We start from the raw sequence: 17,586 nt of genomic DNA, 5'->3' as shown, positions 1-17,586 counted from the left end.
AAGGAAAAACAAACAAAAACAATTGCAATATTACCCCGGTTCATTTGAGTATTTGGGGAAACCTAGCTCAAGCTTAACTAATAAAATTCAGGTTCAGAAAGCTATACCTAGAGAGGAAAAGGGAAAGAGAGAGCAAGAGCTGGGATCTCACCATTTCAAGCCACTCAGGCATGTTGTCGACAGGCAAAGTTCCCAGCATGATCCTTGAAGGTTAAACAGGCGATGGAAAGAGAGGATCTGTTTCTCCCAGCTTCTCAAAAACAACAGCGGATGGTGTCAGAGAGATTTCTCCCTCTTGAAGCACACTGTTTGCCGCTTTACAGCTTTCTTATACCCTTAGTCCAGCCTCTTCCAAGCATCCTTCTAGCTGTGTAAATCAAGAGGGTCCCAAGCCATCATCAACAGGGAAAATCCTGATATAAAAAGTTTCAATTTAAATGAATGACCTTTTTCAGTGACAAAGGGTTATCTGGTTTGGAACATCTCAAGAAACTGGTTAACAGCCAGGAAAAACATCAAGTTTTAAGGAGTAAGCAGACACCTAGGAGCCAGATTGAAATGATTTTGGATATAGAAGATACACTGGAAGGGCTTCTCAGGTGGCCCAGCCATGCTTGCACTGCGAAGTCAGCAACAGGGTTTTTTGTATTTCCCTGTTGTGAATAAGCCTCAGCTTAGCATGACTTTCAGATCTTACCGTAGTCTTTTAACAGACTCAAGGGGATGGATTACTTGTAGTGTTCATAAACTTTGCAGAGAGGATTTCCATCAGTCAGCCCGGGAAAAGTATGACAGCATTTGTGGTCAGGGCTCCCATTGTGATGAACCCTGAGCCATTGTTCAAGTGTCGCTTGTACCCCCCCGTGACTCGGTCTCCTGCCTCAGCATGCCCTAGCCTGGCAACCGAGTCTTAGCGAATCAAGTTTAAATAGGCCTCCCATACTGGGACCGGGGAGTGGACGGCCCGAGATGCCTATTAACATTTTCTTCTGCTTAGTTCTGGTTAAGTGGGGGGGGAGGATAGGAAAAGTCCTTTGTAAGTCCAGCAGGCTGGGTGCCAGGCCTCCCTCAGGAACACAGAGCTGACAGGTAACAACCTGTACACATTAAAGCACTGTAACGCTGTGTGTGTACTGACTCGGGTCTGAAGTTCAGTAAGGCGTCTACATGTGCGTTACTGCACAGTAACTAAGCAGGCATAGATTTGATACCTGTATGATGCAGGTATCAAATTTACACTCAAGTCAGTCAGTTTAAGTCGCCATATTTACTGCGCAGTACGGGTGTGCACCTGTCGATGCATGCCTGTACTGCACAGTCATTTCGGTTACTGCGCAGTAATGTGCACGTGTAGACGTGCCCAGTGAGAGCTGTTCTGCGGTCTTGAGCAGGGGACAGACTGAGACTATGCTCCAGGTGATCCTAACCGGCATGATCTGACCCCTTTCAAGTGTGGAGACCCAGAATTCACGCTAGACTAGGAGCTGGGGTTGGATCCATCATTTACTCTGTGGGAGATGGTCCCACATCCCACTGGAAGGGAACATGTCTTGCATTGCTAAATCCTTTGGGGGGCTTTAGCATATCTGTCCCTGCGATGCGCGTGCAGCCCCTAGCACATCGGGGACTGGCTTGGTGGGCCTGCGGGTGCTGTTGAGATGGAAATGCTCCCATGGATAACTATCAGATCCCAGTCAAGGATGCTGAGGGGCAGAGATCCCTTGTCTCCCTTCCACTCTGGGATGGAGGAAGGACTCTACCAGCTGCCTGGGATAAGTGGGTGTTAAGTGACTCTCCCAAGGTTGCGTGGGGAGTGAGTGGCAGAGGTCCCTGCCACCAGGAGCAGGCTTCTGTCACTGTCCAGACAAGTGCCTTCCTGGGAAACATACACCGACTTTATGGAAATGGGAGACTCCCCCCTGGCTTACTCCTGTGGCCATATGGCTGAGGGCAAATGAAACGTGGGGGCATCTGAACCCCAAACCTCCAGGCTTGGGCCTGCCCGTAGGATGCCCGCCAAAGGATCTAGAAGTAGCTGAAGCCCCAGGAGAGGGTGGGGAGCAGGGCCACATATGGTGTTTGAATGATTCACACGGATTTGGACTTGATTTGGCTGATTTGACTTGGGATACGAAAAATTTTCCATAAAAAAACCCAACAAAACAAAACACACACTTAAAGGGGCATAAATCTCCAGCTGGGTCACCTCCTGCTAGGAGAGACGCCGCCCCTTCCCATACCCTTTTTGTCCCAGAGCTGTGAGAAGTCCCTTTATCAGCCTGCAAACATTTGCTGAGCTCTTGTTTCTGGATACAGCACCGGTCACTGCCAGGTCCCGGGTACAGCCCCAGTGATGGTGAGTTTCCAGAGAAATACTGATAAGTTGCTTGCGCTTGCTCTGGGCGGGACAACACCTGCAACTGCTACACTTTACAGTGGCAATGATGCATAACACGGCAGAAACCGAGGGCATGGTCCAGCCGGCTCTGTGCTCTGTCATGGGGTCTCTAAGGGACTGAAAAGAAATGCCCCGTCCTGCTAAAATACAGGGGTGAATGGTTGCAGATGCCTCCTCTGCCTGAAGAAGGGTGTTTGTACCCAAAAGCTTTCAAAGAAGACTTTTTCCAGCTATTTTAGTTTGTCTAATCAAAGATACCAGGTTTACCCAAAGAACCTTGTCTGCCCCTCACATCAGGGGATTTTCATCCCTTTGCATTGCAAGGGGTTGCATCCAGGTTAAACACTGCTTGCAGGGTGGTCACGGCCCCCGGACCCTGTTCCCAGCCGCCCCTTGGGTGACGGGATGCTGGATTGCAAATCCCCTTCAGGAACACCACCAGTACGAGGTTTAGATTAGATATTAGGAGGCGCTACTTCACAGTCAGGGCGGCTAGGGCCTGGAACCGGCTTCCAGGGGAAGTGGTGCAGGCTCCTAGCCTGGGGATTTTTAAAAGGAAGTTAGATGAGCACCTTGCCGGGGTCATCTGACCCCGGTGCTCTTTCCTGCCAAGGCACTAGATGATCTTCCTAGGTCCCTTCCGACTCTAGCTACTATGAAACTATGACTTCTTTTTTGGGCAGGTTACAGGAGAAAACAGGTGCTGATTGTGAAATGGGTGGCCCCTACAAAGAGTGAGATTGGGGGCAATCCATATTGCTGGGTTTTGCCAAAACTTTGGGTCAAAAATGGCAAGTGCGTAGCTCTTCTAGTAGTCATCGCCTGCCTTCAGGAAAGTGGTTTTTGTATCACCAGCAGCAATGTGATTATGTCAGGACCGGACTTGGGGGAGCGAAGGTCATCCAGCGTTATCAGTTCTGGGGAAGGCCAAGTATCAGCGACTGCGACCGCATGATGCCAACATGCAAGCTGCTGACTCTTTTCCCATTTATACTCGTTATCTCTTCCCACCTGCACCCTGGCACAGAGCTCACCCGACTGAGTCCTGATTACATGGCTGGCATGGAAATGAGGCCCAGCATCTGCTTTTTAAGAAGTATTTTGACTCCATCTGCATTCTGGGAGCTGATCTGAACATGAGCAAAGCTAGCAGTATCGCTGTGACGCCAGGGATTTCCAAAGTTCAGTCATTTTCCTACAAGCTCTGTTCACTTTGTCGCGTTCGCTCTGAGAAAAGCATCTTTTACCCACCCACCTCCATCCATCCAAGGTGCAATATAAAACCATGGGAGTTCTCTTCATTGCAAAAATGCGAATGACTTGGAAATGCTGCATCCTTTGCAATTCTCCCTTCATTTGTTTTAATGAAAGGCTTGAACACGAAAAGGGTTTTTTGGACATGAATAATTTTTTATGCAAAAAACCACAAAGTTGCCTTTTCTGAATAGTCAAAACAAAATTTTAAAAATGTTATAGGCCAGAAAGATCTTTCATGGTGTCTTTGTGGCTGGTAATTGTGTGAGAAGGTAGTCCCTGCAGTTTGGAGAATAGGTGAGATATGCATGTCTCTAGGATGGTTTGATCCTGCCTTGAGCAAGGGGTTGGGCTAGGTGACTCCCCCCCACAAGGACCCTTGTACCCCTACTCTCCTATGAGCCCAGGAAAGGCTGCAGAACAGTGATGGGCAAACATTTCTTAGCTGGAATTTGAAATGAAATGTTAACAATGCAAAAAATGGGGCTAAAAATGTATGGCAAAACAGCAAATATTGGCACGTGCTCTTTTTTTCTTCGCAAAAATGCTTCTATAGGTTTGAAATAGGGGCTTGATCCTTTCTTCCATCAACTCCCTCTGGCCCTGCTCTCGTGCTGACGCTTGCTCAGCAATGAGCAACCTCTGTCCTGGAGAAAAGACATTGCTGTCTGAGCAGGGCCCGGAGAGCTGTCGGTCCCGTGCGGTTTGTGTGCGGCTTGGTCTTGTTCCCTTCACGGGGGCGTTATTGGGCATCTTGCTTGGGTTTTCACGTGGCTTGGGTTTTGGCTCTAAGCAGCTGCTATCCACCCACAAAGCCGATCTCCGGGCCTCCACGAGGGTGATGCAGTCGTGTGTGATGGAGAGGCAGAGCGGGGAGCCCGAGGAGGGTGGTGCAGCACTGGAACGGGTTACCCAGAGAGGTGGTGGGATCTCCATCCTCGGAGGTTTTGAAGACCTTCACAAAACCTTGGCGGGGATGGTGGAGTTGGGGCTGGTCCTGCTTGAAGCAGGGGGTTGGACTAGACGTGACCTCCTGAGCATCCTCATTTTCTATGAGTCAATAAGATGCCATAAACTCATGCTCCAGTACCATGCTGCCCACATGGCTAAACCCCAGCGAACAGCCGGGCAGAGCCTGGTTTCACAGGCAGGGGTAGGAGTGCCACCTGCTTTGTGCAAACACCTTGGTAACAGGAGGAGCACTGGCAATAGCACGCCTATGTTGGCTTGGAGACCAGTCCGGTGTGATCCTATGGATTACGGAAGGGATACATGGCTCTTTGGTATAGTCGTGTCTGTCGGGCTTGCTCTGGGCACTGGGCAAACGCAGGAGTGTCAGTCCCTCCCTACTGCACCCGCAGCCTCAATCCCGAAGTAGGGACAGGGAAGAAGGGACGCTCCTGGTATTTCCCAGAGGGAAAGCCGAAGTCTCCAGGCCCAGGCTGCACCCGAGGGTGTTACCCCAGTTAAGGAGGGAGCTCGGATAGGCCCTCGCCACTCCTGGTGAGACAATGCTGCCAGTTGGATGGTGCAAAGACCACGAGCCAACAACCCACCAAGCACGGGGCTTTGCCAGCAACGCTAACTGGCCTGGCTCTGCTTTCTGCCCTGCTTGCCTTCCTCGGTCTGCACCGGTCAGGGCCCATAAATGTCCCCCCACCCCGTCTCCTTCCCAGTGACGAGGCCAGTAACCCGGTCCTGAAGCCCAGTCCCTTGGCTGTGAACTGCAGTCGGGCAGGTGTTGGCTTCTCGTCAGGTTTGCACGGAGCTCTTGGCAAGGATTTGACAGGCCTTTTTCTGCTTTTTAAATCCCGGATAATTGATAGTGTTTGAATTGTATTGTGTAACAACCCCCCCAGCCCTTCACTGTTAGGCGGTGCTACGGCTGCCCTTTCCAACTCAAGAAATAGGTATACAAAACACTGCTAGCGTGCACTAGCAACGGCAAACACGGGAGCCTAGGCACTCATATGCAAATCTGTTTCCAGCTGGTAGCTGGCCCCGCTGGTTTCGGCATTGGCCTGTGGGCTGTATTGATTAAAAGCTTCCTTGTTCTCTATTGTGGTCCATACACCCCTTCATCTGGGGTGTATAAGAGCACCCAGAAGTCTCTGGCAGCTTGCAGGTGTTGCAACAACCTGTCCGGTGTCTGCATGCTCCCATCCAAGCCTGCGGGCTTGGCTGAATGCAAGGAGGAAGGCGTTTCTTTGGGCTCCTGAATTTGTCCCTGTCCCAGCGCAGAACGAGCTCATGAAAAACTCCATCGGGGCAGGCAGGGAGGTGCTGATTTGCATGGTGACTTGTAAGGCAGGGCTGCTGAAAGCAAACGTCAACCACCCTTCCATGCGTGGTAGACAAAGCAATGCCCCGGGGCGCCCAGGTGCTGGGCGGTAGAGGAGCACGGCGGGAGGAGGCAGCCCCGTGCTCAGGGACCCCCTCCCTCCTCACCCAGGGGATTTCCTACGTGACAAAGCAATTTTGAACATCCCCCTTCCCCATCCACTGACCAGGAAATACTTTGCAGGAATCCTGGCTCTGGGGGCCTGTGCCACAGGGCAATAAGGAAATGTTCCTGCCCCCAGCGTTTTTCCCCGCCCTTGCAGCACACCCTGTGTCAGCCCAGTATCAGGGTGGGGGCATAATCCTCCCAGCCACGGCTCCCTTCCTCCGTTTCCTCTTCCCCTTGGTCTCCCATGGGGCAGCAAGCAGCCCCATCCTCCCTGCCCCTCTGGCCTGCAGGTGGGGGGCCACAAGCTCTCCATCCAGGAGGTCACTGCTTGGCTGTGGTGTCCACCACGCGGCTTTCCAACCCCTTGCCCCATAGCAGCCACTGAGACGGAGCAATGGTCCCCAGCCTGTGGCTTATGGCTGCCTCAGTCGAAGCCACAGACAGGGTCTGCAACCCCAGGGACGTGTTTCCTGGCAGCTGTGGCCTGGCGAGTGCTGGATGTTGCCGAGCCTGAAGCCAGCGTTGCCAGCTCGGGAGGTTTCATTTCATGACATTAATGACTGAATCTGTTCTGTTTCATCGCATGACGTAATGACATTAATGACTGATTTACTGTGCTCTAAAACTCATTTGCTGCAGTGCCGACCCTTTTGCTGGGGTGGAAATAAGGAACGTCATATGATTCATCGTTGCCTATTTTAAGCCTATTGCATAAATAAACAAGATAAGCAAATACTTGCTCTCCTGCTTGCAAGTAGTAAAATCGACCTGGTTGGCCTAGTGGAGACATGGTGGGATGAAACTTTTGACTGGGCAGTAGACATAGGGGCTACAAGTTGTTTAGAAGAGAGAGGAAGGGGGAAAAAAGGTGGGGGGTTGCGCTGTATGTCAGGGACCAGTATACCAGCTCTACCTCCAAGTGGGACCAGAGGAAGGCTTAACTGAGACCCGGTGGGTCAAGCTCCAAGGAGGGCAGGGGAGAGGGATCGGGTGGTAGGGTTTATTACAGGCCACCACATCAGGAGGGAGAGCTGGATCGGGATTTCTCCAGGCCGCTGGGGGAGGCCGTGCGTGCAAAGGATGCTGTGGTCACGGGGGATATGAATTACCCGGACATCAACTGGGAGGAGCAGGCGGCCAGGTCGAGCCACTGCTGACATGCGTCCAGGACCTGCACCTCGGGCAGGAGGTGCTCGTCCCCACGAGGGAAACGCCGTACTGGATCTGGTGTTAGCCTCTGGGGACGACCTGGTGCGGGAGGCTGGGGACAGTGGTCATGAAATGATCCAGTTTGCTGTTCAGAGGAAGGTGGGGAGGGGAACTAGCACAACGCAAATGCTTGACTTTAGGAAAGCCAACTTCGCTGTGCTCGGGGCAGTCGTCAGGGAGGCACTCGGAGCCCGGGGGTAGCTAGTACGGGGGTCCAGGGAAGGTGGTCCTTCCTCAAGGAGGGGATCCTTGGGGCACAGCAGGATGCAATTCCTCTGCGCAGGAAGGCAAGAAAAGGGCCCAAGAAACCTTCATGGCTGAGCGTGGATATCCAGGCTGGCCTGAGGGCAGAGATAAAGCATACTGGCAGTGGAAGCAGGGGACAGGGACCCAGGAGGAGTACACCTCCCTGCCCCGAGCTTGTAGGGATTTGGTGGGGAAGGTTAAAGCAGCACCGGAGCTTAGATTAGCTTCTGGGATTAAGGATAACAAAAAGTCCTTCAAGTACATAGGTAGCAAGAAGTCTCGGGGTCAGATAGGACAGGGCAGGGCAGGTGATGACGGACACACGAGAGAAGGCCACACTCTCCAACAAGGTCTTTGTCTCCGTGTCCCTGTCCGCTGACAACGGGTGCTCTCGGGTGACAGCGCGGAGAGGCCTGGGAAGGATGCGAGCCCCCGACTGTTAGTTCAGACCTAGTTAAGGATTACCTGGAGGGCTTAGATGTGTCCAAGTCAGCGGGCCCGGATGACCCTCATCTGCGGGTGCTGAGGGAATTGGCTGGTGTCATTGTGGAGCCATTGGCACGGCTGTTCGAGGACTCCTGGTGCTGGGGCCAAGTCCCTGAGGACTGGAAAAGGGCCAGTGTGGTCCCTCTTTTCAGGAAGGGGAGGCAGGAAGAGCCTGGCAACTACAGGCCAGTCAGCCTCGCTTCTATCCTGGGGAAGGTCTTTGACAAAATGATCCAGGGCCACATTTGTGAGAGCCTGCAGGGGAAGTGGTGTTGAGGGGTCACCAGCACGGGTTCGTGCCAGGCCGATCCTGCCCGACCAGCCTGGTCTCTTCCTGTGACCAGGGAACACAGAGCTTAGATGGGAGGGAGGAAGTCCGTGTCGTCGTCTTGGACCTCCCAGCTTGGTGGGCAAGCTGAGGGGCTGCGGCATGGACGAACGCACGGTCACACGAGTGGCAAACGGGCTCCAGGGGCGCACCCAGCGGTGGGGGGGGATGGGTCGATGTCGACCTGGGGGGCATGGGCAGCCGAGTCCCCCGGGGCTCGGTCCTGGGGCCCGCGCTGTTCAACATCCTCATCAGCGCCCTGGACGAGGGTGCGGAGAGCGCCCTGCTCAAGTGCGCTGATGACACCAAGCTGGGGGGGACCGCGTCCAGGCAGACTTGGAGAGGTTGGAGAAGCGGGCGGATCTGAGCAGGATGCGGTTCAACAAGGACAAGTGCAGGGTGCTGCACCTGGGAAGGGGGAACCAGCATGATGGGTATAGGTTAGGGGCTGCCCCTCTCAGCACAGAGGCAGAGAGGGATCTTGCAGTCAGGGTTGACTCCAGGATGAATGTGGGTCGCCAGTGCCACGAAGCAGTAGGCAGAGCCAACCGCGCCCTGTCCTGCATCAACGGGGGCAGCACTGACAGGTCCAGGGAGGTCTTGCCCCCCTCGTGCGGCGCTGGTCCGGCCGCAGCTGGAGTCCTGTGTCCAGTCCTGTGCGCCGCACTTCGGGGGGACGTGGGGAACCTGGAGAGGGTCCAGAGGAGGCCACCCGCATGGTTGGGGCCTCCGTGGCCAGCCCGATGAGGAGAGGCTGAGGGACCTGAATCTCTTCAGTCTCCGCAAGAGGAGACTGAGGGGGGATCTTGTGGCTGCTACAACCTCATCGGGCCCAGCAGCAGGGACTCGGGGACAGTCTGTTCCCCAGGGCCCCCCTTGGGGTCACCAGGAACAACGGCCACAAGCTGCGGGGGGAGAGGTTTAGGTTGGATATTAGGAAGAACGACTTCACGGTGAGGGTGGCCAGAGCCTGGAACAGGCCCCCAGAGCGGTGGTGCTCTCCCCTTCCCTGGGGATCTTCAAGAGGAGCCTGGACAGGCACCTGGCTGGGGGCTTGTGACCCCTGCCCCCCCAGTGTCATTCCTGCCCCTGGCAGGGGTCGGACTCGATCTGTCCTGGTCCCTCCCGACTCAGTGAGTCTATGACTCTATGATAAGATTGCAAAATCTCAAGTTGTAATGTGAATCTTATTTTTAAAAAATGAGGTCTGGTTAGGCCAACGAGGTCCATGGGGAAAGCTGATATCTTTTATTACGCCAGTTTTTTTATTAGTTGGTCTAATAAAAGTTAGCAGATTGACCCAAAGAACCTTGTCTGCCTGTGTCCTTACACCAACACAGCTGCGACCGACACCCCTGAGATTGGGTTAGGGATACTTTGCTTGTAAATACATGTTTAAATGTTTGTGGGTCTGCATGCACGTGTGCGTTAATTTAAAAAATACAGAGAAATAAATAACATTCTAATACCATTATATAGCAAAAACTCATTAAATAAACTTAAAATCAAGTGTTATTTACCTTATAGAAGCTGCATTTCCAACATGCCTGGCACACATGGCACGAATGCACCCGCGTGCTTGCGTTGCATGGTGCACAGACTTTATCAGGAAGGCAAATGCAATGACTACTAGGACATTTTAAAAACCTACTGGACTCCTGTATAAATCAGATTCAACATTATTTTATTGAGTACCCTATCATTTATCTCCAAGGTGACTCTCAGCATCTGCTGGAGATTTATATCTAATTACTGGAGACTCCAGGGCAATCCTGGAGGGTTGGCAACCTTGCCTGGAGCAGGGCAGGCTGAGGGGCATGGAGCTAGCTCAATGCACTGATGGCCCAGCCTCTGCTCCGGCAGGTGGGCTGCATGGCCTGGCGTAGGGAACTGGTGCAGGAGCACTGGGGGGCAGCTCTATGAAGACCCTAAGTGTGTCTGACCCCATTTCTACCCCCCTCCAGCTGGGACCTTGCTTTCTACCCGCAAGGCTGTAGCCCGCAAGTGCCCCAACATGCCCAGGGACTGAACCCGAACATCCCTTCCTGCCCTGCCTTTCCAGCTCAGCCACCTCTTCCTCTTTTGTCCAGGCACTGCCAGGCAAAGCAGCGCACGGAGCAAAGGGGGAAGCGAACAGGATCGAACCAGGGGGGCTAGGGTCTCAGCCAGGCTTGTGCTAAGATGGGGCTGTCTTTATGGTGACAGCCGGGGATCCAGTTCAGGTTGGAGCAGCTCGGGGAGGGCTCCGTCTGTGCTCTGTGGATCCAGGTCCAGATGTTCAAGCTCTGGGGAGTCATCAAGGGCCCAGACCTGACATTTGGGGTGTTGCTTGGACTGTCCATTCTGCGTGTGCAACTCCAGATAGGACCCACGGCAGGTACAGGAGCACAGGTGCCCCATGGTGGGGCTGGGGGTCAGAGACTCCTTCCTGGGCAAGTTAAAAAGCAGCCTCCCCCCCACCCCCGCCTGGGGCTGCACACGCCAGCACAGCACACGCCAAGAGCCAGATGTTCACGTCCAGCCCAGGCTCTATTCAGACCCTCAACTCTCGGTGCCCTGAAGCCTATTTGTCTCTTCCTCAAGGCAGAGCACGGGACCAGGGGTGCACACACTCAAAAGCAGCAGTAGGGATTTGCACATGCACGTGCCTTGCATTTTGCACATCAGCCTACGGAGGAGGAGAGTGCTTCTGTGACCCACAGAGGAGCGTGGGCAATTGCTCGCATGCCCAAGTGCTGTGGAGAGTTGTCCGGGTCGGCTCCAGCTTGTGTTCTTAGCTTCAACGTCCCCCGCTCAGTTTGGGCCCAAATTGCAGCTGCTACACCTGTCCCGAGAAACACCTGCCCTTTTTCCTCTTCCCCAGGCAATCGCCCCGTGCCATCGTTTGCTGTCGCTCCCAGTGGAAGTTGGGAAATCTCAATTCCAGCATTAGTTTCCCCCCATCAGTTTGATCCAACCATTTCCCCTCTCTCTGCCTCAGTTTCCCCCCTCTATCTAGTGGGGAGGATCCCATCAGCACCTTACCAGGAGACTGAGGCTGTAACTTTGGGGGTGTTGCTTATAAGATCTCAACTGATGGTCTCAAAAGACTGAAGCGGCAGAGGTGTTCAGTAGTGCCAGGGTTCATCCTAGTTAGTCTGCCAGCAAGCGTGGACAGGAGCTGATCCCTTTCAGAGACCAAGAACTCAACAATAGGAGCATTCCCCTACGGTTTGATTCATACCGCAGTGGAAATGTGGCTTCAAACCCTGCAGCGTTTGAAATGCAAGTAGCCCTGCTTGGGCTAGGCCAGGGGAACCGGGGAGCAAAACAGACACGACGAGTCTGGCAGCTAATCTGTGATGTGACTACAGCCCCTGACGCGAAAAGACCCAAAGCAAATATTCAGCTGAGCAGTAAAAAGGGTGACAGCAGCAGAATTGCCCACCCCCCCGGAGATTGTAACGTTCAAGCAGAAGGCAGGATGGGTTTGCACCTTGTGGACTAACTAAATCAGAGCTGTATAGCATAATCGCACATGAGCCTGATCTCACTGCATCAGATTCGTACGAATGGCACTAAACCCCTGGCATTACAGCAGGCCTCTTTGGGAGATCTGTGGGCAACACCAGGGCAAAACTCTCAGAAACTCCAGAAATGTTGGGCTGTAACCCCTTTGTTTTAATGCTACAGGAGATGCCCTTTTGGCTCTTGGCAGTAGAGGGTCCTTGACACGCAGCGGGGAACTCCAGGCCTGGAGCAGTGTTGCATGCAGATACTTCACGGCCCAAGACCGAGGCTCCAAAGGGCACATGCTGAAGCGGGGAGGGGGCAGAAGCAGCTGATCTGTGATGTGATTAATGCCCCTGACGTGAAACTAGGGGAAGCCGGTGACCTCAGTAGGAGAGTCAGATAAGCAAGGCAGCACTAAAGCAATCACTGAGGTCATTGCAGCCAGTCACCTTCAAAGCACCAGGAAAGAACAAGCCTGTTTATAAGCCTCCTATTGTACCTCTGGGAACCGGTTTACCAGGGTGTGGATAGGGACATGGCATAAATAACACAGCTGTAGCTTGATCACCTACGAGGGGTCAATGGACTCTGCCAGCCCTGCTCTCGGCTTTGCTCTCCAGTGGGCTATGCTCTGTCACTGGGTGGTTTTAAATGAGGAGCTTGGGGTAGGCCAGGGCGGGTCTCACTATAGGCAGCTTCCAAAGTTGCAAGATGTTGACACCAAACATGTTTCCTGAGGCCTTTTTATTTGCCCCTCAAGCTTCCTCTTCGAGAGCATCGCCAGCAGGCAACCGTTTCAGGAAGCTGAGGCTGAGGTTCTTTGCTTTCCTTCCTGCAAACTTTGGGATGGTGGGGTGGGAAATGACTAATGGGTGAGACACAAGGACGGTCACATGAACTGGGGCACTCCAGGAAGGTCCTTCTGGCTCAGATTCCTCCCAGGAAACCTGGTAGGCTGGAGAGTCCGGGAAAGCAGAGCCTGACCCCACCAGCAACGGGCCTGGCTCAGATGGAAGTAAGGTAACGAGTGGCTCATGGACTCACTTACAGTCCCGGTCACAGTAGGGATGAGATTTATGTGCAGATTGTCCCAAACTGAGGATATTAGCCATTCCCTCCCAGCCACCCTGCTGCTGGGGCTGGCTCCTGCCCTGCCTCTGCTTCACTCCTTGGCTCTTTTCATTGCCTCCAGTTCAAATGGGGGATAGCGATGCCTACCACAGTCCAGTGCTGTGAGATGCTTGGCTGGAAAGTCTGGCAGACACCTGTTGTCTTAGCTTTTAACCTAGCTTGAGCTGAACCCCCAGCTCTGAATGCTTCAGACCTTTATGGGTGTTTAGAATCCAGGTGGCATCTATCGTGATGTGTACAAGCGCCCTAAGAGAGTCAGCGGTCACAGCCTGCCACCCCCTTTGTCCCCATGTATTGGTGAAAATACCAGGCCAGAAAGGCGGTGAGACCCATGTCTTCTCCTTTAGGGTACTGCAGGAGGTACCCACAAGTTCGGGACAGCCCCTTGAGTAGCAGAATAATGGGCTGCAGGTATCTTGGAGGACATCCATGCCCTGCATGGTGCCCCATGGAGCAGCTGTGACCCACCCCCTGGTTCGTCCTGGTCCACAGTGATTGTCTGATCTCCTGTTCCTCCTTCAAGAAAGGGAGGGGAGAGGATTCCCCTAGGCACGTGGCAGGGTCTTTCAGGCCAGCCATTGGACTCTAGACCCCATCTGCGTTCTTGGGTGCCTTGATATCTGAGTTCCCTGGCCTGTCCCCTCCCCAAAGCCACATCCCAGATGGGGTGAGAAGTCAGGCAGCCAAGATAAAGGGAGAGCTTGGTGAGATGTTGTCAACTGAATAAAACCTACCTGCCCCTTGCCTTCCACCCCCTTCCCTTGCCGGTTGTGCTTGCTGCCACAAGCCATCCATCACAAAGGCCCCTGGAGCAGAGCCCCCCTTAGCATCCCTAGCAGGCAGGCATGCCACTCTGTCAGTCCCAGGCTGGCTCCAGAGGCTAAGTAATCTCCTGGGCCCCCAGCCCCACCACCCTTGAGTGGCAGTGGCTGTGTCACCGCTGTCTTCAAGAGGCTTTGGGTGATTTGGCATTTTCAGCTGAGCTAGAGGACAATCTTTTGCTGGGATTTCTCCTCCTAATGCACTTTCCCCAGTCAGGCAGTGCAGAGACACTAAGGAAGCGTGAAAGGGCCTGAGTCACAAGGAGCTAACCGTGCTCTTCCCTTGGTAGAGGCACGTGCTTTGCTGGAGCTCTGGGCTCGTGGAGGAGGCTTTCCTTCCTGGGCTTACTCTGCCTTCACTCCAGGGTCTCATTTCCTAGAAGAGGGCCAACTTCAACGAGTTGAGGAGATCAGTGGGAGCGGCACTGGGGTCCCTGAGGGCAGGGGAGCTGAGTGCCCAAGATGAGTGGTCATTCCTTAAGGAGACGATACTCAGGGCCCAAGGGGTGACCATCCCAACAGAAGCAAGGGGGGCAGGAGTGCCCGAAAGCCCCCGACTCACCAAGGGCATCCGGGAATGCCTGCTTACCAAAAAGGCAGCATACACGCGGTGGAAGGGGGGTGCTATCTCCAAAGAGGAGTATACCTCCTCTGCTCGGGCCTGCAGGGGGGCTGTCAGGAAAGCTAAGGCGGACATAGAGCTAGACTAGCATCCAAAATCAAAGCTAATAAAAAGTCCTTTTTCAAATATATAGGGAGGATGAAGAAAGCACCAGGAAATGTGGGGCCCCTGCAAGATCCTCTGGGCAATCTGGTGGTTGCGCCAGAGGAGAAAGCAGACCTCTTTAACCAATTCTTTGCCTCCGTTTTCTTGGGCAGGGACCAGGACTTCCCCACTGTGATGCAAGACAGACTCGAGGGACACCTCCAGACCTCGGGCTGGGGAGGACCGGGTTAGAGAGCTTCTGGAGGGGCTGGACATGCTCAAGTCAGCAGGTCCAGGGGCTCTCCACCCCAGGGTGTTGAGGGAGCTAGCTGGGGTTATTGCAGGGCCCTTGGCACAGCTTTATGAGCGCTCGTGGTGCTCAGGCCAGGTGCCAGATGACTGGAAGATAGTCAATGTGGTCCCCATCTTTAAAAAAGGGAGGAGGGAGGACCCGGGCAACTATAGGCCCATCAGTTTTACCTCAATCCTAGGGAAACTCTTTGAGAAGATCCTCAAGGAGCACATCTGTGATGGGCCAGCTTCAGGGCTGAGGCTCAAGGGCAACTACACGGTTTCATTAGGGGCAGGTCATGTCAGACCAACCTGACTGCCTTTTATGATCAGGTCACAAAAGCCTTGGATGCAGGTGTTGCCGTGGACGTAGTCTTTCTGGACTTCAGCAAGGCCTTCAACACCGTCCCCCACCCCATCCTCATTAAAAAATTGGGCAACTGTGGCATTGATGCCTACACAGTCAGATGGATTGCAGATTGGCTCAAGGGTCGTACTCAGAGGGTGGTGGTGGATGGGTCACATTTGACCTGGGGGGAAGTGGGCAGTGGAGTCCCCCAGGGCTTGGTCCTTGGGCCTGCGATGTTCAATCTCTTCATCAGCCACTTGGACGATGACCTGTTTAAATTCGCTGATGATACCAAAATTTGGGGTGAGGTGAGCGTGCTAGTAGGGAGGGAAAGACTGCAGCAAGACCTGGATAGGTTATGGGGGTGAGCTAGCATAAACAGGATGTTTCAACAGACAAGTGCAGGGGGCTGCACGTGGGCAGTAGGAACCAGCAGCACACTTATAAGATGGGAAACTCCCTTCTCGAGAGCACGGAGGCAGAAATGGATCTTGGGGTCATTACTGACTCCGAGATGAACATGGGCCGACAATGCGAGGGCACGGTTAGCACGGCCAACCGCACCTTGTCCTGCATCCACAGACGCATCTTGAGCAGGGCCAGGGAGGTGATCCTCCCCCTCCATGAGGCACTGGTCAGCGGGAGTACCACGTCCAGGTCTGGGCGCCGCACGTCAGGAGGGATGTGGACAGCATGGAGAGGGTCCAGAGGAGGCCACCCGCATGATCCAGGGACAACAGGGCAGACCCTACAATGAGAGACTGTGGGACCTGGACCTGTTCAGCCTTCACAAGCGAAGGCTGATGGGGGACCTGGTGACCATCTGTAAACTCACAAGGGGGGACCAGAAGGGTTTGGGGGAGACCTTGTTTCCCCTCGCACCCTGGCATAACAAGGAATAACGGCCACAGGTTGTTGGAGAGGAGGTTTAGATTAGACATCCACAGGAACTACTTCACGGTCAGGGCGGCTAGGAGCTGGAGCCGACTTCCAAGGGAAGTGGTGCTGGCTCCTGCCCTGGGGGGCTTGAAGAGGAGGCTGGATGCCTACCTAGCTGGGATCATTTGAGCCCAGTTTTTTTTCTCCTGCCCTGGCAGGGGGTCAGACTTGAAGATCTATAAGATCCCTCCAACCCGACTGCTATGATTCTATGAAGCTGAAGCCTTCACCTCCCTGCCGGGGGGCTGCAAAGAGGCTGGAGCTGGGCTGTTCTCAGTGGGAGCAGATGACAGGACAAGGAGCAATGGGCTCAAGCTGCAGCAAGGGAAGTTGAGGTTGGATATTAGGAAAAACTCTCTCACTAGGAGGGTGGTGAGCAGGTCACAAGAGAGGTTGTGAAATCTCCCTCCTTGACGGTTTTTAAGGTCTGGCTCAATAGCTAGGACAATGTAGTTGGAGCTGGTCCTGCTTGGAGCAGGGGGTTGGACAGGATGCCTTCCTGACATCCCTTCCCACCCTCATCATCTATGATCCTATGATTAGCTTTCTGCATGTGCCAGGTTTCCCTCTGAAAATGCAACCACTGCTTTTTCTTTTCTGATGCTCACTGCCACCGGGGGGGGGGGAGTGTTTGGGCTTGTTTCATAACTGTGGGCAGGGGAGATACCATGGTTTTCCCAGGACAAGGCCTGTCCCTTGTGCTCTTAACAGGCTAACTCCTGCACTATTTAGTGACAATGGGAGAACTGCATTCATGCTCCCCGTGCCCCCCACACAGCCTTTTGGCAAGTGAGACTGCGGGCGGGTCTGAAACCCAATGCCTCCAGGTTTAGGACTTGCATGTAGGACGCCTGCCATGGATCTGGAGCAGACTTGAACAACTGAGCTCTGCTCAGCCAAATTTGGAACTGGACTATTGGGCTTTGCCTAACTGAATCTGGAACTGATTTGGCCATTGGAATGAAATTTTATATATGTGAATATATACCCCTATGCTGTGGGCTCTGAGAGCAGTCCAGTGACTCAGCTCCTGCTGCTTGTGACAGCGCGCTTGGTGCTGTACATTAGGAAATGGAAAAAATGCTGCGTCAGAGAGCTGGTATCACCAGCCAGACACGCCTTGAGGGGCCAGATCCTGTTGCCTGATGATTTCCAGGCTGGAGATCATGAGATGACCCTAAGCTTTGATACAGCACAACGCTCATGCCATTTTCATCTCCCTCTTCCTCTGGAGCCTTGCAGGATTATTTTGTGGGGGAGCTGGTCCATGTCACTGCGCAGGAGGGCAGGCCCTGGGTTTTCTGGGGAATCAGTCCGTGTGATGCAGGCACCATACCAAGCATATGGCAACCTATGGCCTAAACGAAATGGCCTGCCAGCCAGCATCTGGACACACGTGGCTGGAGCGGAGGTGCAGAGGGCTGTGCAGCAAACTCAGCTGATACATTCCAGCTGCCCGCTTATTCATTAACCGGTAGAAGCACTGA

Source organism: Crocodylus porosus, unplaced genomic scaffold (genome assembly GCF_001723895.1).
Source record: "Crocodylus porosus isolate Cpor-Errol unplaced genomic scaffold, CroPor_comp1, whole genome shotgun sequence".
Lineage (NCBI taxonomy): Eukaryota > Metazoa > Chordata > Crocodylia > Crocodylidae > Crocodylus > Crocodylus porosus.
The sequence above is the reverse complement of the archived record's forward strand: the minus strand, read 5'-3'. Positions refer to the sequence as shown.